Source organism: Syngnathoides biaculeatus, chromosome 3, assembly GCF_019802595.1.
Source record: "Syngnathoides biaculeatus isolate LvHL_M chromosome 3, ASM1980259v1, whole genome shotgun sequence".
NCBI classification, from domain to species: domain Eukaryota; kingdom Metazoa; phylum Chordata; class Actinopteri; order Syngnathiformes; family Syngnathidae; genus Syngnathoides; species Syngnathoides biaculeatus.
In genome coordinates, this window is record NC_084642.1 from 7,861,280 (window position 1) to 7,887,704 (window position 26,425).

Genomic DNA, 26,425 nt, shown 5'->3' on the forward strand with positions numbered 1-26,425 from the left:
AGAAGCGAAATAATGAAAGGTGAGGGCGGGGGGGAGATGACACTTGAGTTACATTCAACAGCTTATTTTAACAATTCACTCAATTGTCTGGAAAAACTGGACTTATGCCGCCTCATTTCCCATATGTACCTCAGACACTCGGTCCTCATTTTTTTTTTTAACACTTCATCACCGAGAGAAACACGGCTGTAATGTAATGTTGAGAGGAAATGAAGTTAGAAGGCAAAGTGATCATTAGTCTGCAGATGAAATCAGATGAGAGCGGGTGTTCAAGCATCATTATGAGGGACTGGGCTTTTATGAGCAAACATGGCGCCTTCATGCGGGATGCAAAATAACCACCTCTACCGCTCTTCTATCAGCCTGGATCTACACTATTAGCTCATGGAGTAGTTACGCCGCAACAAGTCCTTCCTCTTGGAGAAAAATAGCCCTCTTGTCATAAAAAAAAAAAAAAATGCATGTAAACGGGATCTTTTACTCATTCACTGCCACGGACGTTCATATCCATCAACTTGAATTCAACCGTTCACTGCCATTGACGTCCAACAATTAGAATGGTTCAGAGCTCACATCTTAAACAATTTCAAGTATTTATTTGGTTATTTTTACATAAGTTGAACTTCCAGTTCATTTAACCAATAAAGTCAGTAAATTCAAAAATTGTGAAGAAATCTGCTCAAACTTTGCAGTCAGTAAAATGTTTTAAATTGAGTCTCACACAGTAATCATCTCCTATACTCAAAGCCTGCACAGGTTTCCCCAGGTGTCATGAAATTGTCTCAGTTGGGTTCAATATGGCGAAGACTGGAGACTTGACGACTGGCCAGAAGAGCTAGTTTCTGTCGCCGGGGATCGGATCGCCAAAGTCCCCGCCTTGCACCCGATCCCTATGGCCCCTCTCACAGGTGGTCAACCCATAGGAAGGGGCACCCATATTACCCTTTCGGGCAGTGCCCGGCAGAGCCCCATGGATGCAGGACCAGCCACCAGGCCCTTGCCTTCGACCCCTAACCTCCAGGCCTGACTCCAGAGAGAGGCCCCAGTGACCCGTCCGGGCGAGGGAAACCAAGATCCAATTTTTGTATTTGTCATAGGGGTTTTGGTGTCGTACTTTGTCTGGTCCTTCACCTAGGACCTTTTTGCCAAAGGTGACCCTACCAGGGGCATGAAGCCCCAGACAACTTAGCTCCTGGGATCATCGGGACGCACAAACCCCTCCACCACAATAAGGTGGGGGGCCAGAAGACCGTCACAGAAAAGGGATGCTTGTGAGCTTAAAGTCCAAACTGTGTAAAAAAAAAAAAATAAACAAATAAATACTTGAAATTGTTTAAACTGGGCCCTGAATCTGCTGTATAATCTATGAAAGTTTACATTTTTGAATGAAATTATGGAAATACATTTACTTGACCATGCTATTCCAATTTTTGCAAAAGGGTCTATATATGCGTCAAGTATGTTTTAAAACAGGTGGGCATGGAAGAGGGTCAGGCCCAGATTGTCTGCGAAATTCAGGTTTGTAACCACTGCTCATTGAATCCAAATCCGAACACTTTAAAAAAAAAAAAAAAAATCATATTCCAAGTGAAATCTTTGCATTCAATAAAGATTCATTGTGCAAATTAAGCTGTTTGCACTCTATTCATACTAGAAAAATAACAGAATTGTTATAACATGATTTGTTTCTGCAATTTAAAACATCTCAATACAAATTTTGTTCTTTGCAATCTCTGCATTTGGCATGTATGATAGCCTGTCATATTTGCGAGGCTGTTGTGGTGTATTGATTAAGATTATATTCAAAATAACATGGCAATTAAGATTATGTATCACATAGCTCACGACGCTGATTATAATTACGTACCCTTTTTAAACACAACAGCTAAAGGGCAAACAAAATTGTGATGCGCTAACCCGTGGAATAATATGATTTAAATACCACCATAGGTGTGATTGATAACAATTTATGGTTTGAAGATTCTGCATTGTGGAATATTCGCTGACATTTATAAAAGACTGCAATTTTAAAAGTTCAAGGACAAACTTGAGGCTCACCGACGTTCACACATACAAAACACAAAATTAGGATCCAATACAAGCACCCGAAGGATTTTTTTTTTTTTTTTTTAATACTATGAGAAAGGTATTCATTTAATACAGGGACATCTCAGTAAATTAGAATATGGTAGAAAAGTTTGTTAATTTCTGCATTCATACATTATACTGATTTATTAAACAAGTTGGGAAAATACTTTTCAAAAGGCAAATAACGGCTTGATTTCTATATTAAAAATATTTGTTGTTTCTTGATTGCTTGCTTTTAGTTTCTAGAGATGGTGAATTTCGGGTTCTTGCTGAGATGTATGAAATAATCAAAACTAATCAGAATATATATTTTTTACATGATGACATATTTCACAGTGTGAAGCACCTCGGAGTCTCACTTTTATAACCGAACTACCAAACGGTTTTGACACTGTAGTACTATATTGAGATGTAGGCCTACTGCATCAATTACTGAATCCTACGGAAACGTGCGCCTCCAGCCTCCACTCATAGCGCTGTGCCGCAGCAGCACTTACAAAATGAATGGGTTGGTTGACGGCAAACCGCTTTTCCGAATGCAGTGTGACAAGGACTTAATAGTAAGTAAGTATGTTGGAGGCAATTTCAATGTAGGTTGACAGACTGTTGCAACTGGTAAATGTTCATAACTGCACAAATGTGAGTTTGATAGTTGAATATTTGCATCCTCTACTCCGGAGGACACATGAACACAAAGCTTATTGCCGCTCAACCATGTGAATTCATATGGTGATTCATAACCGCATCAAAATCGTTTGTGTTGTGAAGGAGGAGCTGCAGTTCCATCTGTTCGACAAAGACGTCACTGTAGCTCTGTTACAAACTAAGCAAGATAATTGACGTACACAGAGCAGCAAAACAAAAGTATGGAGTCACGTGTCTTGGCTCAAACAACTGTACAAAATTGTTTACTGTCCATTTCAAATTCAACCTTACCTCGCTAACAGGACTTCAAAGATCGAGCTTCCTTTCTCCCTGTCTGTGCTTAAAAGGGCCAAAGTGGTTATGTTTTATCACCTCTTTGCAATGGGCTTTTATCAGATATTATTGGAGCGATACACAACTGTATGTTTGTGTTATTTGTTCCTGCGGAAGAAGACCCGAGGCATGCAGCAGTACATGCGATACACCTCACTACCAGCAACACCCCCCCCAGCTTTCTTTCATCTTCAAACTCGAGTTAACTTTTTATCCTAATTGCCTCAATTGATTACCTTTATTTAGAATTCTCAACTGTTCTCTTTCACCACAAATGAACCAACAAGACAAATACAAACATGCTGCTATACTCAAACTCAAGGTAGGTTCAAATATTGCAAGGCAGAGAACTTTTTGCTTGAGCATCAGTTTCCTTTTCCAGCTCTCTCCCTTCATTCATCGTTTGACCTGCAAGGTGACTGGATTGTGTTCATGGTTGAGCTGGAGTTAATAGGAAACAAAGTGAACATGTTAGTGAGAGCATATAGGCGTAGAAAGGGGCAAGGAAGAAAACACTGCTCACAAGTAACCTTTAAGCAATGTGGTCATTAACACCTCCATTACCAGCCATTCTCAATGAGCAGTTCTGTTAGTCATCGGGAGCCCACACTCATCTCCAAGACAGTTTGTACGAGTTTTGAAGAAAAGACCCAACCAAGTGAACTTAGAGATGTCTTGATTGATTGATTGATTTGAAGAAGTTGATGAAAAAAATATGATAATTACATGCTTCAAATATTCTATTTAATACCATTCATCCATTTTCTACTGCTTATTCGAGGTCAGGTCACGGGGTTAGTAGTTTTGGAAGGGACGCTCAGATTTCCCTCTACCAAGTCACTTCATTCAGCTCTTTTGGTGGATCCCGAGCCAGTCACAGGCCAACCGAGAGATGTAATCCCTCTAGCATGTCCCGGGTGGTACCTGGGCTCTCCTCGTGGTGGAACATGCCTGGAACACCTCACTATAGGGAGGCGTCCAGAAGGCATCCGAATCATGTGCCCCAGCCACCTCATCTGGCTCCTCTCAATGTGTAGGACCGCCAGCTCTACTCTGAGCTCCTCCCGGATGACCGAGTTTCTCACCTTATTTCTAAAAGAGAGGCCAGACACCCTGTGAAGGAAACTCATTTCGGCCGCTTGTATCCAGAATCTTGTTCTTTCGGTCACGACCCACAGCTCATGACCATAGGTGAGGGAAGGAACATAGACTGAGCTGTCTCTGGGTTTTTTGGCTTAGCTCCTTCTATACCACAACGGACTAATACAAAGTCCACACCACTGCAGACACTGTCCCGATACACCTGTCGATCTCTTGTTCCATTCTACCTTCACTCGTGAAAAACACCCCACTATACCTGAACTCCTCCAATTTGGGCAGGATCTCAGCCCTGACCTAGAGAGGGCATGCCACTCTTTATTTGGATTTGGAGGTGCTGATTCTCATCACAATTACTTCACACTCGCCTACAGAATGCTCCAGCGAGAGTTGGAGATCACATGAAGCCAACTGAACCATCTGCATAATACAGATGTAATACTGAGGCCACCAAACTGGACCCCCAGAATCTGTGACAAAGGACAGCCTTGATGCAGTCCGACCCGGACCGGAAACTAGTCTGACTTATCGCCGGTAAAGCGGACCAAACTCTGACACCAGTCATACAGTGACAGAACACCCTATATCAGGTGGTTCGGTACACCATACTCTCGAAACACCCCCACCCACACCCCCAGGACTCCCGGAGAGAAACATTAGAACGCCTTCTTCAAGTCCACAAATCATATGTAGACTGATTGGGCGAACTCCCATGCACACTCGACAACCCTAAGGACCGTGTAGAGATGGTCCAATGTTCCATGGCCAGGACAAAACCCACACCAGATCTCACTGGTATTGCCCATGTGACCAATGAAGACCCCCAGTAGAACGATGGAGTAGGAGCACTCTCTAGCACCTCTTCTAAGGAGTCCAAAAAGGGTGGGTACCCTGACACCTATCAGGATACGGTCCCCAACCCGAGGCGCAGGGAGGCTACCCTCTCGTCCACTGGGTCGAACCTCAATGTACAGGGGCCGAGCCGGAGGGCAATAACTATCCCCAGTCTTCTCCCCATGTTAATGTTCCTCATAAAGACCATTTCTTTCAAGTATTCTCTGAACTTTTTTTAATTGGGTACAAAGCTTTTTCCCCTAAGTACAGATACTGGGAAATCACTGAGTTAGAAAAGGAGGAATTAACACCTTTACTAGGTGAGGTAAAATGGAAAAAAAAAGTGATTAGTTTGAGGTCTGAAAATAGTTCTTTTTCTTCTCTTAATTACAGGTCTGAAGCACATTATCTCACAGTTACAGCTTCAAATGTGTCTTGTGCATCATGCTAACTAGGCCTCAAGAAACTGCAATGGAAAAGACTGAAAACCTAATTAAAAAGGTGCATAAATTACTTCATATCAACTTGTGATGCACGGACAATCACACACAACACAGACATATAGTTTGTCCAGCCATTTTCTCAAGATGTATCCAATTACAAGGTTAGCATTCTTTCACTATAATTTCAAACTATGTTTAGCTTATTTCCAAGACCTCCACTTAGTTATACAATACAGTTTTCCAAACATTTTCAGCTCAATACAGATATTCTGAATGTGGTTCCTCCCTCAGCCAGGACCTGAAAATATGTCCTGGTAATAAAGTGCCAAAATGCAGACAGAAACATAAATAATAATAATAACACAACAGTCATCAATTCACCTTAACTCCCGTATCTCCCATCAGAAGCACTGACCTATATTCAAATTCTAACATTTGTTTCACATCAGTGTAATAATTTATTCCCAACAATCTACTCACTGGATTTTATACTTCCACCTAAATGTGCTTACCAGTTAAGACTAATTCTTTAACGAATCAGATTTAAAAATTTGTCTGACAGGGCCAGCTAGCTGATCTAGCATAGCGTCGTCATTTTTCCGCCTGAATGGTCGGTCAGAGCGGGCCAAATTTAAAAGCCAAAAAAATAACTAGAGCAATCTACACATATTCATATTTCAACAATCAGCGTCCCTGCTGAACATGATGGACTCTACAGTTTTCGTCAAGTTATTAGATTATATTAATTTTGAAATCCTCCAGATGGGGCAGAGGTGTGTATTTTTCCAAAGAATTGTTAGAAATATGACCCAATGGAAATATGACAATTGTAACCTGCATTTTTTTTTTTTTTTAATACCAAAGATTCTGCAGTGTTTTACACTGTTTTAATTCAGTTTCGGGAAATGGTTTGCTTATGAGATTCAAGTGATTGTTTCTTACTTAGAGTTTGAATCAACTAAAGCGTTTGTTAAAATAATAATTTCAGTGACACAGTAGTGCTAAATGTCATGCGGAAAGCCATGAAATGAAATGTATATTTGCACATGGGCAAATTGGATCCTAAAAAAACCAGCACATGAACATTCTTTAAGGACAACACACGCGGCAGTGCAATTTACAACACAAACACACAGCCAGACTGACTGGAACGCAAGCGTATACGCCGCACCTCAAGACAAAATCTTTTGCAAATACTGTCAAAGTCAATTTTAGATGAGGTCGTGCACGGTGATGCTCTCTCTGATATTGTAGTGGTCACGGTCTGTGTGTCTGCGCGCTGGACGAGAGTGGATCCTGCCAGGGGAGTTAGTAGCGGGGTGGAGCCGGGACGGGAGGGGGATGCCGGATGGGCCGAAGGTTCCTTTGATGTCTGGATTCCAATTAAACCCCTGACTGAGTTCTAAGCGCACAAGAAAAATGGCTGAGGTACATGACATGGCCCGGTCCCCTCGTCCAGCAAAGCCTTTCCATTTTAGCCCTTTTGTCTCCCTGCAGCTCTTGATATTTATGATCATCCCCTGACATAACCCCCACATTGGGTCCACCACCCCCCCCATCACCCCAATAAAGCCAAGTCAAAACGATTTATTTATAGATCACTTTTTTTTTTCTGCAAAGGAAAGCTCAAACAAACGGGAGTTGACTCGATGACCAGAGGAGTGGAAAATCCTCGTAGTTTGTATTTTTATAAAGAATGAACGTGAATTTGTATCTTGGAACAGTCGACCTCTTATTTGTCCCAATTCAGAAACAATTATTTCCCACAATGAAAAAAATGTAAATGGAAAAAATATGTTCCGGGGTCAACTCAAACTACTCCCATAAATAAATATGAAAGAACATCTTTCACATTCTCAACTGTCAGTTTTATTTACCGTAATTTCCGGCCTACAGAGCGCACCTGATTATAAGCCTCGCCCAGTACGTTTGTACAGGAAATACCATTTGGTACATACACGAGCCGCACCTGTGCAAAAGCCCCAAGTTCCCACATTGAAACACGAGATATTTATAAAGAAAGACGGTACACAGAAAGAGTTATCAAAGTTTTAACACCTTAGCTTAGCTTAACATACCAACAAAAAAAGTGCAGTTAAAGTCTCTAAAGGGACAACGTAAACCTTTGAAACACCAAACCACAGGTGTGTTGTTAATCTTTTCAAATTTGAAAAACATTAATTTAAACAAACTGCAAAGTGTATAAAAATAAATATCCTTTAAATGGAGAAAAATCTAGTAGTCATCTCCACTCCCGAATGTTGTGGGTGTCTCCACCGAATATGTGAAACCACACCCCACTTGACTGTCAAAACACAATCAAATATCACTCCTAACAACTACATAAAATGAATGGTACTTTGTCTAGCACCTTTTTTACAGCTACTCATCCCCACTTGTTCGAGGTGAAATTCTCAGTGGATGGAACATGTTTCACCGGGGGCATGGCGAGGCTTTTTATGCTGCAACGATAGGCGCTAGCCACCAGCTAGCTCATGAGCTAAAAGGCTCGGGCCTTTTAATAATCAGTAACTTACAATCACGACAGTCAGTTATCACAGATGTGACCGAAGGAAATTCATTTTTCAAATATTCTGGGAGGGGAGGTATGTGAAAAGTGGACTTTTAGCCATATACCCCCGCAAAAAAAAAAAAAAAAAAAAAATCGAAATGAGGAAAAACTAATCTACATGATTAAATACTCCATAGCGCTCGATATCTAATTATGTATAATGTATTGGGAAACAAATCTATTATCTAATCTTTCAGTTGTAACATTGAAAGTAAACACTAAATTGTTGACTCACCCTTCACCGTAAAAATGCACAAAAGAGGATTTACTGAATAGTACACTAGTATACATGGTACATGTGTTCTTGAAAAGTAAATCACTCCATATTGGGACAAAAGAAGGCTAATTTGTCTCTTACAATTATCGTCAACTTTGCAGGGGAAAAAAAAAAGAAACGAGCAAAAGACTTGAAGTTAATCCGAAAGCCAAAAAACAAAACGTTGTCTCGAAGAGTTCTTCAACGAGCCTCCTACATCTGCGCTTCATATGTCTGCGTTTTTGCAGATGATGGCCACCTGACCGGTGTGACGGTCTGAGTGCTCCCCCGTGCTGAAAAGTCCCCTTGTGATGACTGCGCACGCGTTACTAACAGGGGAACTCTGAGCACGTAGCAGACGCTTACTGGGAAATCTCCCGGTCTCATAGTTCCCCTTCTTCTACGTAGAGGGACCTAACATACGTTATAACCTAACACTAACCTTAAAACAAAAGTTGATAAAAAATGATATATACATATATGTACGTTCGCTGTGTTCGTCTTTCTGAGACGTCCATAGCGAACATGAACACTCGGCGACAAGTTGTCGAATGGCACATGTTGAAGCATGGATGGGGATGTTCCAGAATGGCCGGAAGTTTGCAAAATATTTGCGCATGCGCATATTAATCCGCATTCCTGGTAAAGAGACGTTGCAACACCAGGAGCGCTCAGACCGTCACACCGGAGTGTTTCAAAACTGTGGCTACTGCTAATGCTAGTTCAGTCCGACTAAATACTATTAAACTGCAGTACCTCGAGGGGCATATAGGTGAACAGTCCTCCCCCCCCCCCCCCCCCCGCCGCCACCCCCCGCCCCCCAATCAGAGAATAGCGACGAAAATCCCGTAGGCTCGGTGCGCGCAGATAAGCGTTCGATGGGTGCAATCTAACAACAACAACTCGCACAACGGCTAAGATTTTGGAGTCCACTGGATCTCCACAGCGAACCCTTCCAAAATAAAGACCTACGGGGAGTGACACCTGCACAAGGTACCACAATGTACCCTCCCAAACATGTACCTGACTGCTACTACTTGTAGTTCTGTCTTCTTTTGAGAAAGTAATGGTGTAAACAGGCGAGGCGCACATTCAGCTAGGTGGCGTGCTTCTTTTGAAAGGGAACGCAGAGAAATGGTGGAAATGTAAATATTCAGCGCTGCAAGGCAACTGCGGGTGATTCATACAGTACCCGACAGGGCGCCGAAAAGCCACTGCAGTTTTTCTGTTTTATTTTGGCGCACGGATTCCGCTAGCTCGCTCGCTCACGCCGGCTGGAAAACACACAGGAGGTAACGATACATTCTCCATAATTCATTCGGCATTGAATTTCATTTCCTTTCCTCTTAAAAGTAAACACAGCCGCAGTCTGCACCACACGGACGTACAAAGAGCGAAAGTATGTGCATGCATTTCTTCTGTCGGCGCCGCGAACACAACACGACGGTGGGAGTTCACACACTAAACACACAAACATGCTACAGAAAAGTGTCGCAGACACCTGGTCAAACGCTCATATGATTTTTCCAAAGAAACCGCCCGGCATAAATGGCTTCCTTGGGGAGAAACGGATGCAGCTAACAGGATTTGAGCGGGTTTATATTCCGTCTGTTCCTGGCGGAGACGGGAGCTGGAGGTGGGATGAAGGAGGAAAGGGTTAAGACGGGGAGCACGAAACATTTTATCACACCGGAGGGGGACAGGGAGCTGCGGGGCGAGGAACGGTAAATATTTCAAGATGATAGGTGACACGAACAAAAGGTTTATTCTCATCCTCACTTTTTAAAGGTGCAAAATTTGGGCTCGGTAATCCATAACAGCGGTCCTGGCTGACACGTGGATACGGCACTGAGGAATAGGCCTCTGCATCACATCACCCCCCACACGCTAGAAATACTCCTCCTGATACAGTCTGAGTTAGTGACAAAAACATACAACAATGGAAAACGAAGGCCGCTGTCATTTTAATGAGCTTTTTTTTTTTTTTAACTCCCCCACCTCCCCCTCCCACACAGGAGCAACAGTAAATTAGCAATAATTAGTATAGTTAGAGGTTTTGATAGATTAGATTCCATTTCACCAAAATTTAAGATGCAGTTTCCACATACTGTAAATTAAGATTCTTGAACTCGTGAAAATGAAAATTAACTACATCATCTCTTACTTCCCCCATATTCAAACTTTTTTTTCTTTTCTCGTGTTTGCTAATAAATGAACGGACTACTCAGGCTGCGAAAGACACAGCACTTTTCACTTTTTCAGAGTCACAGAGCGGTCTGTCACCGCGCCTGCGGAAGCCAGATAACCCTTTGATGGAGAGGACGGTCGCTTGTTGTTGTCTGCAGCCTCCACCTTGCCTCAAATACATACCGAGATTTATTTGAGGGAGCGGGACGAGCGGCGGGAGCCCGCAAAAATGTGGCGGGCGACGACAGCAACGGGGAAAGGGGGCAAGGAGATGAAGAAGAAGAAGAACAGGGAGATGTGGAGACGCACTGGCTGAGGGAGAGTAGCGGGGGGACACTCATGTGACTTGCCTGGCGAGAACACAATGCTCCAGGTAGAGATGACCGCGATTATCTGACTATTAAAAGGAGGACAAATAATGGTGGAAGTGCTCTCGCTTCTGGTCCTCCGCTGCAACAAGAGGAGCAGCAAGTGTCACAAGTTGGAGGAGAAGAAAGAGACCACAAAAAAAAAAATGCTGAAGGGTAAAGTATAAAATGTTCAGAAATGTATTTTCCTCAATGAAACGTATGCAGCGTAACCAGAAAAGACTAACTATGAAGGGGAAAAAGTTGTGCTTTAAAATGGGGAAAAAAACAAATGTCAAAATAAAACAAACAAAACAAATCTTAATTTGTGCATGGATAAAAATTTGAAATAATGAGAAAAAAAGTTGCAGTGTAGCGCATAGCATAACATTGCAACAAATTTTAATTTTACAAGTGTAAAGGAGTCAATATCACCATTCTGGAGATGTTCCAGCTTAGCTTCATATTCGTTGCATTTATGTTGTGAGAAATGCATTTTGGTCAAGATCCCACACTCCCCCCCCCCCCCCTTTTTTTTTTTTTTTTTTTTTTGTTTAAATGAACTGCAAGCAGACATGCAAACAGCAGAAATATGTGAGTTTGCTGCCAGAGTGGACGGACGCATTTGACTAATGTGCTCACGTTATGAGCACATGCCGGCCCTTCACTGAGCAACAGGATTCAGTTAGCAATCTGACGGCGTATTGTTCAAAAAATGTATTTCCCATTACTCAAAGGGTTTTACGGGAAGTGACATTTCACAATGACAGAGTGGACAGTTGGGCGAGACGACATTCAACTAGACTGAAAAATATGAAAAATAGGTGTAAATATGCATTCTGCAACTGCAAGAGAAAATCCTAGTCATATTGTCAATGAAAGCAAGAGATGTTTTTATTTTTGTTTTTTTATACAAGACGCAATTACCTCGTATTGTCTGGGTGGACAGCAATTTTAGGGACCCATGCAAAATTCTCAATATGATTACAATACAAAAACAGCATATATAAAATGATCAAAATGTTCAATCAAAAACCTTGTTGTGTGCAGTTAAGCCACGTCTTACAAAAATTTTATTACACTGTCATTAGCCGTTCAGTCTGTAGGAAATGACAAAACTGAATATTCATTAACAAATGAAATAAAATGAAATGAGGGAAAGACATTTTGAAGAGACTTATCTTTTTACTGCTATGTGTTACTTATAATACTACCTCATAGTTTCATAATTTTGCTATGGCTTCATAATGAAGCTAATTTTGATTCTGAAAGACCCCAAAATCACTTTATATTATACGATATTGACTCAAGTAGTATTTCTAGACAAACACATATTGTAGTCATAAACGGAAAAGAAAAATCACTCATATTAAAAAATGTTATAGGAATTAAGTCATAACATTATATTTGTAAATGTATACCTATTTTCTCCAACTGGCTTATGACTTTGAAAAATGTGCAAACCCATACACTTCCCCGCTAGTAAAATACAGATAAATGAATTCCATATGAATAAAAAAAAAATGACGATGGTTATGTATGCAGGTGTCAGCTGAAAATTAAATGTACCTTTCTACACTTGCAAGTGAAGCCAAGTATCGAGTATCCGGATTTACACAAGTATGCATATTTTCAGTGGCCACCTGTGTGTTCTTCCCCGTGACACATTCATTTTGGGTATGGCTTTAAGAATACCAAAAAATAAAAAAGTGAGGAAATGTGAGAGAAGCAGAGAGGAAGCTGATCAGCGACTCAGAGTGCCCCCTTCTGATCACACACTGTACGGTGCACAATAATGGGAAGCACCTGATACCGTAAACTGCTCTACTCACTGTTTTATAATAAGGCGGGAAAAAAAAAGAAATCACAGCACAAAGGACAACAGGGAAGAGTGTGGTGCAGATTAAAAAAAAAAAAAAAACACTTTTCTCTTGAAGTCCAGCTGTGGAATAAGGCACCAAAATAGAAAATGTTGGAGAAAAAAAACATTTTCAGTATTACAATATCACAAAAGTCCTCTGGTGTTTATTGTTGTTATTTATTATTTTTTTTTTAATCTGCTCCGATAGAGTGAGTTATTACATTTAAAGGCACAGACTGCTCAAGCTCTCAAGTCACATGACCAATGTAACTTGAAGTGTTATTTACTTTTTTTTTTTAAACAAAAGCAGCAATGTAATTGATTTGTTATGTGCTTCCTCCCGAATTGGTTTGACATAGTGGCCGCAATGACATGGCCAGGGTGGCCGAGCGGTCTGAGGTGGCGCTTTTCGGTCGCCATCTCCCCTTGGAGCCGTGAATCTCAAAGCAGCAGTTTTCTCCTTTTCATTGTTTGTGCAACAATGTTGATGGAGCACATCCGATTCCGTTCTACTATTTTTCTTCAAAATGTATTCTTCAAGCATAGAATGTCACCCATGTATCTGACTGTGGTTGTGCTATTTTTTTTTCTTGCTTCTCTACTGGATTTGCACTTGTCACATGTCCAGTAATCATCATAGTGACTCAATCAACTTTGAAAAATACTCCAGCGGATTGTTAACATTCAAGTATGATTATGTTAAATTGTGAGGATTAGCAAGTACCGATGAGTCATGAAGAAATGTAAATCTCTTGGACTGTTGGTGACTGAAGACAAAGAAATATTATACGATATGAAATACATGGAGTAAGAGAGCTTTCAAAACGAACGGCAACCAGACGTTGGGCTGGGAGACGATGACCCGTTTTAAACCGACGTTTGATTACCTGGTTTTTATTAAAATTGGATCCAAAGAGGCCCCGTTTCCTATTTGAATTTAATGAAGGCTGCCACGTCAGTCTGACGGGAGGCTTTTGATTTATACATTGATATTAAATTCGACAAGAGTGGCGGCCAGGTATGAAGCGGCGAAAAGTGGAGACCGGGACCGTGGATCTTGGCCCCGCACCGGGTATACATCTCGCCTTCCCCTGACCCCCCCCCCTCCCCTCCAGCCCCCATCTGCTCCCCTCACTCAGAGGAGCTCAGCAGCCGAGAAACGCCAAGGACACATGCTGCGTGGCACCCCTCTCTCATACCTCCTCCTCTCATACCTCTTCCATTATTCATGCTAAAATACAAGTGATGTAAAGATGAATAATAAATGCAGTCAACACAAAAACAAAAGTTGGCAGGTCAATGCTGTCAGGTTGGTCACTTGACGGGAAAAAAATTAATAAAAAAAAAACACGTCGTTAGCCTAATAACGTAATTATTTTCCAAAAACAAAAATAAAGACAAATGAGTCCAGTTGGCTATTTTTAACTTTTGCAGATATACATCACTAAACTGGATGACTGAGACATTACAAAGAAAATACATATTTTTTAACAAGCATTTTTTCTTGATATGGTGACATCAAGGGCAACACTGCTATTGGGTTAGTGATTTTTTTTTTTTGGGGGGGGGACAAAGACAACAAATATTATACAAATATATATATAAAAAGATTGTTTGCTTCAATACAACCTTTGCACATTACTGTCATCTGGACAACTGAGAATCCACACAGACATGAATAAAATATTTTTTAAGCAAGCACATTAGTATTTCACTTTTTTGAAAAAAAATGAAATTTTTTTGGGCTAACCAATCATTGCCTATGTTTCATTATCTAACCAATTTTGCTGTTTTATTGTATAGTGGTGCAAAGTAGTCCGAATGCAGTTAGGATGACCCAATAACTGCATCCAACGCATGTTTTAAAGCCAAACAGCTGTCGTCCCAAAGCACAACTCCTGAAATCACAATCCTTCACTCAAGCAAAAGAGGTTGACCAGAAGAGGCACATTAGACAACTTGAAAGAACAAAGAATCACTGCTGTATCTCAAGACCGTTATGTGGAAGGGAGGGGCGCTCGTGATTTTTTTTTTTTTTTTTTTTTTTTTTTAATGCTAAAACGGCTGCTCTTGTTTGAGAAGCTTGTGGAAGGGGCAGCCACACGCTGGAGCTCACCGAGAAGAGAGCAGAAGAGCATATTTTTTCACGCCTTGCAGACAAAAAAAATTTGAAAAAGGAGGGGGGGGGAACGATTTGAGGCCGGTGTGCCTCTTTTAAGCTGATTAGATCAGTGCCTCTTTTCTTCAAATGTGTTGTGTATAAACGCTGTCATTTATTGCGCGCATTTCAGACGGCATGAATCAAAATGTCCTTGATGTTTGCTTAGCGATTAATATTGTGTACATTTGTCATGCGCGGCATCTCGCAATTAATATGAGAGGCCGTGTGCCGAACGCCTGCCTGAATATCTAATATATAAGAAAAATGGGTGAGGATTGCATTGTTTTTAATGTTTTACTCGAGCGGAGCGCTGCTGTCAAGCCTGCTTTTTTTTTTCTGCAGGGTGTCAGACAAAAAGAAAGGCAAGATAGAGAGGGAGGGATCCTGGAGGATATAGGGTGGAGGGGGGATTTTGGGGGGGTGGAGGGGCTACTGACATGCACTTGTCTCCAATCTCTTCGAATCCATTGCACAATTCATCTGCTTTGTCTCTAATGCCACGACTGAGGACAATCAGACCAGACCCCCATTAGATTCCTCATACTGCCCGCCCCCCCAAACCCCACCAAGGAGCCCCTCCCATACACCTTCCAACACCTCCCCCCCCTCCACATGACATGCTGACTGAACGAGAGGTAAGGCAATTCACCAAAGCGCCAGACCAACAATATGCCCCCCCCCCGACTCCACCTCCATCACCCCCAAAAAACAGGCGTATGTCAGGAAGGCAACCACATCAAAAACCATGTTGTCATGGAGATGCAATACGGTCAACAGAGCACACACCGACACAGGGGGACACACAACAACATACAGAAATATGCACACACGGGCCTTTATGTACTAAATGTGCATAAAAATGCAATCGAAATACACAATAAGTGAAAATCTGCACCAGGGATACTTTTGCATGGTCATCATTTTTAAATATCCGTTTGTTGACAAAGTAGTGACATTTCACCTGTTTTTTTTTTTTTTTTTTTAAACCAAAATACACATCCACCAAAATGTTGACGTACATTGTGTTTTCTAAGATGGTGAATAAAAACTATTGTGCAAGTATTTTTGTGGATTACACTAGATTAGTGGACACGGATATTGCATTTAAACATTTAATGTTGTGTCAGTATTAGTGCCAAATGTCTCTGTGTTTATGTCTCAAAAGTATTTTTTGTTTTAGTGGCTTGTGTGCTATCTGCAACTGGAGCCAAAACATTTTTTTGTTTGAACATACTAGGCCAATAAATATGCTTGCGATTAAAAAAAAGACATAAAACGTTTGATCCATTCAATGTTTTGAGGAAAATAGAATGTATTGATTGCGGATGCTCAAAAAGGATGCCAAAAATGTCTCGTGTTTCAAGGTCCTGTGACTGCAGTGCCCATCCACAACACCCCCCACCCTCTGCCTCAGCCAATAGTGCTGTCAGACAGAACAAGAAGAAGTCTGCCCAGAACGCTTGGCATTTCGCTGATCTGCTCGCAGAAAGGAGCAGTGAGAACCGGCGAATGGAGGAGTAAAAAAAGATGATCTAAAATGCGCTCCTTCACCTCACTTGTTCAGGACGCTGGCAGCACTTGACTTCAGCTTTTCAGCAGAACTACACCAGAGCTGCAGCCTCGTACAAGAGGATCCTCCAACCCAACAGCTCGCTGGGGTCACTTTATCGAGGTTATTCTGCTGTGCACTACATAAAAAGGGGGCGAGATTGAGGGATATTAATGGTAAATGTGGCATAGCTACAGCATTAAAACCCCTTCTTTGTCCTCCCCTTTTTTTTTTTCTTTTTTCTTTGTTTGGCCAAAAGAGCTGAAGGCTTAGGGATAAAGGTAGCGCTGGAATCATGAGACGGGGATAAAAGCCAGAGAGAGAGAGATAGTGAGCTTGGACCAAACGACAGAGCAGTGGATAATTAAAACACCCAGGGCCCCTGAACTTCCCCCATCCATCCATCTCCTCGTTCCCCTCCTAAAAACACACATTCTTACATGCTCACAAAGAAAAAAAAACACACGGGCCGACACAGATGCACGCTCCCATGCAGTTCGAACAGTGGCTCCCCGCTTTAAAAAAAAAAAAAAAAATCCACAGAAGCGGAAGCGCGCATATCTCCCACTGCTGGGTTCTGTTTATTTTTCATTTGTACATTTTTAAGGATCATGAAAGACTATTGTTTTTTATCTGATTACTCCCAGACTGCCTGCCTCCACCGCCTCCAAATAGCCTACAACCCCGAACCATATGGACATTTTCATTTCGCAAATGCGCCTTTGCTTTTGCACGTAATGTACTTACTTCAGATTGCATTAGGTTCCGTGCATTCGCTGTTTACACGCTAAGAATAGAGAAACGAAATATTACATCAAAAAAGTAATGACTGGTTGCAAAAAAATATGAACTGTAGCAAATTCTACATTGAAAAAAAAGCATTTGAAATACATGTCTGGTTCGTTTGTTTTGTCTTTTTCTTTATAGCAGTTTGAAAAGCATATCCCTACATTCAGGATTGGCGTATTCATGTCTGTATGTTTATTATCAAGCTTCCATGACAGATGTCAGGCCACACTGTCCTCTTTCGGTGGGCCTGCGTTATAGCAGCTTAAAAATGTACAGCACGACAGTTTCGGACTACATCCTGATTCAGACAATTGAACAGAATCTCCCCCCCTAACCCCCCCCCAAAAAAAAAAAAAAAAAAAAACCAGAGCTCTACACACGTCAATGCAGTTGTAGTGGATGAGGTGTGAGGGACGCGCCGGCTCCATATGTCGCTGGTGTGGTCAATGACCTCGCGTGGGAGAGCGGCGCAGCGCCCCCATGGAAAAGCCGGTGAATAAGGACGTGTTAAAGCAGCACGCTGACGGGGGAATAGCAGCTAAAAGGATCCGCGCACTTTGCCCACGCTGAAGTCATTACCACCGGGCCTTTGATTTCCACATGCAAAAAGCTCAGGTTGTGAGGGCCTCATGTGTTGCTACAGAGGAGCGGCGTTTGACGGCGGTCTTCATGTGGTGTTAATGTCTGCGCCAGTCAGGGCCAGATCAGGGGAGGGGGAGAAAAAAAGAAGAAAAAAAAAAGAGGGCAAAGTGCTTGCTTAGATGTTTTTTTGATCATTTTGGAAATGATTAAAAGATTTGTAGGATGGCCTTCGCATCCATGCCTCGCAGTCTGATCGCTTAAGGTCCTCACACCTTATGTACAGATTTTTCTTTTATAACGCTTCCCCAAAATGTTTCTTTTATAAAGTACATGCTTAGTAAACAAGGGCTAAGAGGGGATGCGTCGACAGCGCAGGGACAATCGGGGCGGGATGTGTCTAGGTTCTGCATGATTAGGATTTTGCTGGCCACGGCCAAATGGAGGCCACCGAGAGGTCAAGCGGCGTGAGAAAAACAATCACCTGCTGTTCGCTTAACCGCTTGGTCAACACCAAGTGTGGCCGACTCCTTCGTCGTATGCGTCAGTTAGGTTGGGAACAGATGGCAGTGACGAGTAGAGGCACACAAATTCTTTTTACTATACATATTTAATATTATCTAGGTAGAAAAACAAAAGTGACATACAAGTATATTTTGTGGGCGGCTTATTACAAAGTGATGGCGAAATTGCAATAACGTCAGGAAACGAAACGTAACGCAACGTGAATGCAATACATACATAACACAAATATAATTTAACCATTTTAGGACTTGAACTAGAATTTGTATGTCCATAAAGTGACGACCTGTGCATTGGGTAAATACATTCAGTTATATTTAACTTTGACGTACATGTGAATATGATCTTTTGGAACCATTTGTTTTTAAGTACATTTTTATTTTACTAATCTTGTCAATACAACATTCTCTATTATTTTCTCTCTTTCATTATTGTGGCATTTAACATAATTAAATAATTTTGGTGATCCTGACTGAGCTGAACGGGGGAGGTTTACAAAAAATACAAAGTGTGCGTTTTTGCAGTGTACGTAAACTTCTGGTTTCAACACTGTGTGTATATATATTCATTTGCTCGAGATGTATCAAGTTTTGATGCATCAGATTCACATAAACCGAAAAAAAAAAAAAAAAATCAACAGCACTGCTCCCTTCACTCGTGACTCCGGCAGAGGGTTAACGTTAGCGAGACCGGATCCGACAGCTTTAGTCTCCAGAACAGCCAGCTTACGCAGATAAGTGAGCCAGGCTGGATAAGCCTCACTCAAGTATTCTATTAAAGTGCCAATTACCCCTCGGTAAATAATGTAACTATCTGGAAGAAGCTAGACGCATGCGGAACGTGTCCAAAGATTTCAAAATACATGTGTTTTTGTAAAGAACTTATGCTGATTATTTAACAGGACGCAAAAATGTCTTTGCGCCACGATCTCTACTCCAGCCTCGGATGACCATCGAGTCCACGGTCACTTGAAGCCTGCACGCTTGTCGCCCAGGCTCGAGCGAGCCTCTCACAGCAGACACCCACAAACTCTGTTCTCTAATAGGGACAAATTGGCAATGTCTGTACGGGCTGCCGCTGTGTGCTAGGAGCTGTGAATTGATAGTGATGCCTAATGATCCCCCTGGGTAGATCAATACCAATAATCCCCCTTTTCCACCTATCCTCATCATTGACTACAGTGAAACTAAAGGAGCAGCGAGGGGAGGGAAGAAAAAAAAAAAAAAAAAGTGCTGGCCGGAGTGGCGGGGTCAGGAGTTCAAGGGCCGCGACGCTCCCACGTGCGCACAAACTTGGGTGAGCCAGCAACATTGAAAGAAGAATCGAGGCCATCGAATCCATCCATACATTTTTGAAGAAACGAGCTTACAGACACGTGCACTAAATCAGGCATACAGCACGACACAGCAGGTGAGAGAGTAAAAACAAACAGGAGCGAAAAATAAAAGTTGTGTTTTTAGGTAATCAATACTTATGTTTGGCCTTTTTGCAGCTGTTAGTGTTTGAATTAATACCCAATGTTGTGATATACTGAGGTGCTCACTGCTGAAAACTTCAATTGAATTATATTTGAAGATGCGTTTAGTAATGGACTCACATGCATACATATTACAGAAATGTGTTTTTGCTACATTGAATGCTGCCGACTATTCTTGCTCCTGTTTACATCAACTTTTCTGCTTCTATATGGAACAAATATTCATGTACAGTATCCATTTGCATCTGAATATATAGTATCATTATTCATTGTACAGTTGCCACATACGCCGCTGCTAATCATTCTGCCCAATGGGATTGCCTGGTGTTATAAACATGTCCACAGATATATTTTATATTTGATATTGTTATTCTCATGTGCCAGAACTGTTTACCTTGCTGTTGTAAAACTATAATATCCCATATGAAGGAGTAATAGAGGCATATTCTAACTATAGTACGAGTATAAATCTGTGTTGCTAATTTCAAATCATTTTAAATTGGCCTTTAAAATATACCTTAAATTGCGTCATTACAAAGCATGAGTCCAAATGAATCAAAATTTTTGTCCCACTTATGAAACATAACGATTTTCCTATCGTTCAACGGAAAATTGGAGTAAAAAGACAACCCGAAGTGTAAAGCTCCGGATGTGTCCACCGGAGCAAGAGTGAGACGAAGCGTGGATTCCCCGCGGAGCTCAGTGGGACTGTGTTGTGTGCGTGTTGGTGAGCTCTGCAAGTCATCAAGCCTCACATCGCCCCCACCCCCCACCCCCAACCCCCCTTGAACCCCGTGGTCAGCAGCTGATTACTCCCACCAAACGCATCCATACACTTTATCCCAGCTGTCATAGTGCATACTCATTACGGGCTGCACCAGCCAGCTGACTCCACGCGGCCACACCCACCCCGGACGCGGCCGCGGGCCCAAGCCTGGGTGGGGGCGAGGGAGGGTCACAAATCATAAAACGGGAGAATAAATGAATGGGTTTTTTTCCCCCTCTCCAAATTTACCCACTCGGACCACATGACGTTTTGCTGTCAATCCTCGTTTTGGGTGTACACCCTACACCTACGTGTGTTGACATTGGTTTTATGTTGATGCTCTATGAATTAATAATTACTCTCCATTAAATTACACTGGTGCAGCACGGCGTCATTAACTATTGATATTACAGTCCCGAGTTGAGCAATAATACCAACAAGACGGCTCAAACAAGGACAGCAAGAGGCAAGTTTAAAGAAATCAATCTCCTCAACTAGTCTTCTTGATGCACGTGTAGCGGCTATCCCAAATATTACACTTGCCTCAAGTGTGTGTGTGTGTGTGTGTGTGTGTGTGTGTGTGTGTGTGTGTGTGTGTGTGTGTGAGACCGAGCGAGGAGGAGGGGTCCTATCAATTGGAGGGTGCAGCGATGACAAGCGTGCCACGCTCCGGGTCCTGTCACACAGTAGGTGTTTTCTCCATAGCAACTCAGATGTAGCGTCTCACATCTTTTCAGCTTCATAAAAACGTCGCTGTGGCCGGCGCGCCAATCGATGTTCCGTGCGCTTTTATCCGCGCCACACGCAGTCACAGTTTGTCGCTCTGGACTAAAGGCCATGATAATGTGAAGGTGACAATAAACTTGGGAAATATATACTTCAATTGCCAAGACAAAATCAAAACTCTCCAATTATTAAAATGCACATTCCAATTGTTCATATGTCTTTTTTTTTTTTTTTTTTTTTTTTTTTTTTTTTTAAATGCTACAACAATGAGAATGAACTACTGCAATTTTTGTTCATAATTAAACCGCAGTTGTAAATGATGTCCCTTAAGTAGCACAACTGATGACAGTTAACCGACGATGACAATCAAGGGAATGATTACGGGAGGCGGAAAAATTGCTAAAATATGTAAATACAATTAAACTAGCTGCAAACTCATTTGTAATATAATCAAATCAAGAGGGAAAGGTTATTTCAATCAGCATCTTGGCGATGAGGGTAAAGGGAAACATGCAATGTGAGACCCCCCCCCCCGACACCCCCCCCCCCCCCCCCCCGCCCCCCAGGACAGGAAAGTGCAGACCTTAAAAAGGAGCTTTTAATTCATTACATCATTATGTCATCTCATACTAATCTGTGCAGTGGCCTCCACTGCTTTGACATGAAAATGGCTTGGAAAAATGTCTGGGGAGGTAAAAGAGGGAGGAGGTGAGGCACAAAATAACAATCATCGCATCTTGTCAACGAGTTGAAAATATGCCTTTAAGCACATCTGCCATTTTTTATTTAGCCCTCCTATCATTGCAACCGCGAGTTGATTCCCTCCACTTTGCGGACAGTGCTCATCTTCCACCATTTTTTTTTTTTTTGGTCAGAGAATGCCCTAAACAAAGCAATGGCGAGATCACACGCGGGGAGGCGGCAATCTGTTGAGGATCAGGCTCCCTACGGAGAACGTATAAACAGTAGGACGCGTGGCACGCACGCTCTCATCGAGCACCCCTCCCATTTACGCGTGCCCCTCATCTGCATATTCGCAAAAAAAGGCCCCTCTGCTTCCCCCCCCCCCCCCTCTCATCAGTAAACCCCTCTCTGTAACCTCATCGGCACACTCGGGAAAGCCAGCTGACGGATGCCGAATAGGAAGCTACACACGCACAAAAAGATGACACTCCAAAGCAAACAGATGTTTACATTTTTACCATATACAACATCCAAATATGCAAGAGCGCAGTAAAGGGAGATCTTAGTTAGAGCTCGCGAAGCGAGCATTGGCCGCGCTCATCTAATTTCCATCCCGCCTGCCCCCCCCTCCCCTCAATCTTCCTCCTCCCATTCGTCCTCACCCCGTTTCCCCCCCTCCTCTCATCATCAGGTACCTGGTGACGAGCGGCCCGTGATAATCCACAGCCTCTAACCAATCAATCAGGATCGTCGTAATCAACGGCAGTAGAGGCAGAGGAAAAAAGGAGAGAGAGAGAGAGAGAGAGAGAGAGAGAGAGAGAGAGAGAGAGAGAGAGAGCGAGAGAGAGGGAGAGAGAGAGAGAAAAGGAGCCCATAACTTACCGCGGGTCGCCTCCAGTCTGCCGAGCGCAAGTAGGGAGTTCTGCTCGGGGCTTTTGGCTGCGGCTATGTGGACGAGTTCACCATAAATATGACACCTTTGGGTGATTCTTAAAAAAAAAAAAAAAAAAAAAAGATATTTTTCACTGCATTATAAACATGTAACCAACATGTAAAAGCTCTTCCCCTCCCTTTTCCTATTTCACTCCTACACTCTACCTTTCTCCCTCTTGCTGTCACTCTCTCCCTCGCTCTCTCGCTCTCTCTCCCTTGCTCCCTATTTGCCTCTCTCCTCCCTCAGTGTGTGCCTGTTGCAATAGTGTGGACATATACAAACCTTACAGTCGGGATATGTATTAGGAAGCATTTACAGACCATTAAAAAAAAAACGCCAAAAAAAAGCCTGGCTGGTGTGATAGTCTGCAGATCAGCTGGACCTTGCGTGTCTGTTGGTGGGAGGGAGTAAAGAAGGCAAGGTAGGGTCAAAGCTAAAATGTTCTACCAAGAACACAGGGACCAAGATCTGATGTGAATCAAACATATTCCCCTACCTGCCTCCCTTCAGCGTCTACTTGCTACCCCACCCTCCGCCAATCCCTCGCATCATCCTCAACCCTATCCCGTACCTCTCTTTCTCCTTCCCCATTTCTGCTTATAGGCATTCCCCTCTGCAGACATCCTTTGAGGGGGTTAGTCGTTTCGAGGAAGAGGTAATGCCGCCAAACAGCCCCCATACATTTTGCCTTGAGGGGAGATAGCTGAAAAGCCAGGCATGCTATCATCTTTTTTTTTTTTTTTTTTTTTTTTTTGGGCAAAGACAAGAAAAACGTACTGGTTTTACACACCTCCCCAAAAAGATCTGATGCTGAATTTAGCATAGGATTACACGAAACCACTCCTGTGCACCTCTGAACAGAACCCAGGTTTCTCCACACTGATTCCTCTCCTCCCCCCACCCACCCCTCAACAAAGGCAGTACACAAGCAGCATCTGGGGTGCTGTGCCTAAGTTTAGTTCTGCAATAGGGAGCTGCGCCATGAATGAAATTTAGCGTTCGAGGAGCCTCTCCATGGAGATAGTCCGAAGAGAGTACAGTATATTCGTGTCCCAGGCTCCCCGTCCTGTGGCGCTGGGATGTCAATACTTGAGATAGGGTGGTGAGGCGCACTCTGGAGGCCTCATGCAGACAGACGCGAGGAATTGGCTAAGTAGTATGGTGACTAGAAGGAAAACAAAGTAGTCGGCAATGGTATCGCGGTACTTTTGCCTCACTTCATTGGAGGCAGCCTGGGTTCGATCCCAACTCAATGGACAGTGTGAATGAGAGCGTGAATGGTTGGGCTTAATCTCCAGCTCCCTTTGACTTGATGACTCATTGGGATCAATCTCACGTCATTTCCTAACTTATCACAGGGTTTCCTCAGGGCTCTGTATTGAGTCCCGTTCATTCTCTATGTTGACTTTTGACTGCTCGGCCCAAAACCCAAACTTTCGTGAGATTCAAGGACAACACTGCTGTAGTAGGAAGCAATACGGGGGATTAATCTGCGTACATTAAGGAGTAAGAAAATGTGGCATTTTTTGGCTCGCTATCAATACTCTGCTCTGTGGTCTGTCAAATTTACAAGACATTTTGGTGACATTGGGAGGACTTTGAATTTGTATCTTGAGAAACCACTCTAAAAATTATTTTCATTGGACTTTTAGATATCGTTGTCGGAAGATAGGGGTGAAAACAGTTTCTGGGTCATTGTCGTAAGTGCACAATGGACCTTTCCGGCCTGTCAATCACTCTTACAATAATAGCCAATCAGATAGCCACGTTGTCTTAACCCCTGGCTTGACACGCCCCTGTTGTCCCACAACCAATACTGGTTGTCAGTAGCGTGTGCTTGGAAAAGTTAATGTTACGAAGAAAATGGTCCTCAGATGCGCTTGGGGAACGTGCAATTCTGATGAAAGATATCCTGCTAGGTTACAAGGGAGTTGATTCAGTTTCCAAAGCCTAAAACAGAGTTGATGAAGTGTCTACGATGGATTATGACTTGCAGAAGAGTGCAAGTACAACTATATGTGGACAATATCAACAAACAAGGCCGTATGTTCGAAGGTAAGGGAGGGAGAGGTATCTTCTCTGAGTTTGATTGAATTATTATCAGAGCTTTATACATTACAGGAGAACAACTTTCACTTTGTTAGTGTATCACTGACCTGCTGACTGAAGTGTGTCATGTTTTATGCCAAAGAGTCGGGTTAGTGATACATAAATGTGCAATATCATGCAAGAGAAATGTCTACTTGCCCATTTGTATCACATCTGACAAGACAGAGCACTGGTTTCCATTACAAGCCAAGTCAAACCTGTTCATCTGGTGACTACGGTACTGACTGAGTTAATCAAAATTGTTTAAATGCACTTGGAGAAAATTGAACCTAACACACTTATAAATACTACTATGATATTATTCATGAGCTTTCCAAGTAAAATTACTTTACATGTGCAGTACAATTCCACTATGTTATCCTGTTGGATTTCAATGTGAAGCTTGTGAGGCGTCAAACTTTTTTGCATCGATCGCCAACATTTCGCTGTAACTCTGACATTGCGTCCTGCTCTGTCCAAGATCTTAATTCCGTGTACATATCCTTGCGTGAAATAGTTGAGACCTCTCTGTAGAACTCTCTTGGACAAGTCTGACGCATTTGGCAAAAAAAAAAAAAACATACGGATATATTATCTGGAATACGCGATAGAGAATCCACTTCAAACCTGTTCTGTTCAGTCGCCATTTTGGAAGCTTGTGGGACAGGCAACTGTAGCTAAGGGGGCGGAGCTTAAGATCACCAGTCGGAAAGGTCCAACGCAAACATTTTATTAGTATCTCATGTTTGGTGTATTGATTCTGCAACAAGAGCTTTTTTGTGATGCTCATATTTCGTCCTGCCCCTAGTTGCCACCCACCTGTGAGTCGATTCCACCTGTGACTGAACTGCACAGCTGCACACACATTCACAGTAAACACCTCCGAGAACAAAAAGACACTGGACACACTCGGCAAAGACAGAGGAAAGACACACGAGAGACACCGTGGTCCCCATCAAAATGGATGACTAGCCTACATGCGAATGTCATTAGAAAACTCCAGAGATGAATGTGCGCAGGGTTAGGGAAGCTAAAGTGCACCGGTGTCTGGCTACATGAGAAGCCTCCATGTTCTCAATGAGGAGAGACAGAATTTACGCAACATGGCAGCTCCGTGTTGTAATGCATCAAGCCGACTGAGAGCAGCACTGTCACTACCACTTTTCATCATCAGTAGGAGCAAAACAACAACCATGCATTGTCTTTTGGGCAAGAAAAATGTGTGCGTTTGCAAGTGTGCTCGAGTACGACCGTGTGTATGCGTGTGTGTGTGTCTGCGTTTGGGTTTTATGAATGTATATACAGTATACACGTGTTCGCCTGTGCTGCATCCATATTAAACAGTTTTGGATGTGAGTGCGCTTCCCTGGGTGTCATGAATATAAGAGAAAGCATCCATCTTCCAGAATACAATTTCACAGGTAGTGACAGTAAAACCGACTGACTCTCGGACACACACCAGCAGCACACGCACACCAGCGCACAC

General features: G+C 42.6%; 1 protein-coding gene across 6 annotated transcripts in view; it reads right to left on the reverse strand.

Moving 5' to 3' along the window:
• zfhx3b (zinc finger homeobox 3b) overlaps positions 1-26,425 on the reverse strand; it is a 418,235-nt gene that overhangs the window by 343,447 nt on the left and 48,363 nt on the right. For 4 of the 6 annotated variants that reach the window (XM_061813994.1, XM_061813992.1, XM_061813995.1 and 1 more), the window contains exon 3: positions 22,800-22,906. The exons of the other annotated variants lie outside the window; for them this stretch is intronic. The gene's annotated coding sequence lies outside the window, so the exon portion shown is untranslated. The remainder of the gene's footprint in view (positions 1-22,799; positions 22,907-26,425) is intronic. 6 annotated transcript variants of the gene reach the window in all.